The following is a 1,568-nucleotide window of genomic DNA, read 5'->3' as shown; positions in this document are numbered from 1 at the left end:
TCACTGCAAGCTCTGCCTCCCGGGTTCACGCCATTCTCCTGACTCAGCCTCCCGAGTAGCTGGGACTGCAGGTGTCTGCCACCTCGCCCGGCTAGTGTTTTGTATTTTTTTTAGTAGAGACGGGGTTTCGCTATGTTAGCCAGTATGGTCTCGATCTCCTGACCTGGTGATCCGCCCGTCTCGGCCTCCCAAAGTGCTGGGATTACAGGCTTGAGCCACTGCGCCCGGCCTTTCTTTTCTTTTTTTTAAGCCCACGAGCCTAGTTTATGACATTCCACTGGGCAAAATCTTCTGTTCCCAGCACTGAGTATGGCCCAAGCCCCACAGCAGCTGCCAAGGGACCCAACTGCCCTGCCTGCCTCTAGCTCCCAGCATTGCTACTGGAGAGGCCAAGGGTACTGAAGTTCGTCCCACTGTCACCTGTCCATTCATGTCAGAGAGGCCAGGCCATCGTGGGGGGTGGGGCAGGAGTATAGTTGTGGCTGAGGGCTTGTGAGTGGGCCTTCTACTCCATAGTGCAGGAGGAACTCTAGAAGCTCTGCTGTCTGTCAGTGTTACAGCTTCCAAGGTGTTCTTGAGTAGCAGACATTGTCCCTCAGGAGGGGTGACCCCAAGGCCATGAGCATCCTGTTCCAGGGGAGGCCTTTTATGTAGATGGGCATGAGGGAGTGGGGAGCCCAGCACATCAGATACTGGTTGAGTTGGGGTTTGCTCTTGGGAACAACCCCTTCAGGAAGCTGAGGCCTATGATTTGGTAACAGACCTGCTTGGTAGGCCATCTTCACACACTCCTCCATCTTGCAGTACTCTTTCCGGCATAGGCCTGTGATCTTTTGGGGCAGCGTGCCTCCATGAGGCTGGATGAACTGGCTAAGCAGCAAAACATTGTCATAGTTTTACTTGTGGTTCACGTTCCAATGGCAAATGGGGCACTGACCAGAGGGGTTAGGAGGATTTGGACTCTCCTTGGGAGTCGCTGTGAGACGGCCTTCAATTATAGTTGTCTTTCCTTCTTGGATCTCCACCACTACCCTGAACCCGCGAGCTGGAAGCTGAGACTAGCTGGTCGCTGCTGGGCCTGCTAGGAGCCCATGGGGAAGCTGCCCACAGCTGGACCCCAGAGCCTGGAAGGCAGCCATCTTGAAAAACCAACCCTGACCTCTACAATGATTGATTTTCAAATGTTGAACCAGCTTTGCAGAACTATAATAAACCCAAGTGTGGTGTGTAATTCTTCTTATACTTTTCTGGATTTGATTTTCTTATATTTTGGGAGGGGGGTGTTGTATCTCTGTGAGATATATTGATCTATAGTTTTAATTTCTAATGTCTTTATCTAGATTTGCTTTTAGGGTAATGCTGGATTCATAGGATGGGTTAGAAAATGTTCTGTCTGCTTCTATGTTCCAGAAGAGATGGGAGTCTTCTACAGTAAAAAGGTTTTTTTTTTGGGAGGCTGAGGTGAGTGGATCACGAGGTCAGGAGATCAAGACCACAGTGAAACCCCATCTCTACTGAAAATACAAAAAATTAGCTGGGCGCGGTGGCGGGCGCCTGTACTTCCAGCT

General features: G+C 50.8%; 1 pseudogene; it reads right to left on the bottom strand.

Moving 5' to 3' along the window:
• Window positions 1-252: 252 nt before the first annotated feature.
• Window positions 253-1,139, bottom strand: LOC105509744 (annotated as a pseudogene).
• Between the last annotated feature and the right edge of the window lie 429 nt (window positions 1,140-1,568).

Source organism: Colobus angolensis, unplaced genomic scaffold (genome assembly GCF_000951035.1).
Source record: "Colobus angolensis palliatus isolate OR3802 unplaced genomic scaffold, Cang.pa_1.0 Scaffold18, whole genome shotgun sequence".
Lineage (NCBI taxonomy): Eukaryota > Metazoa > Chordata > Mammalia > Primates > Cercopithecidae > Colobus > Colobus angolensis.
Note: the sequence above shows the minus strand (reverse complement) of the source record. Positions and strands in the feature narration are given on the sequence as shown.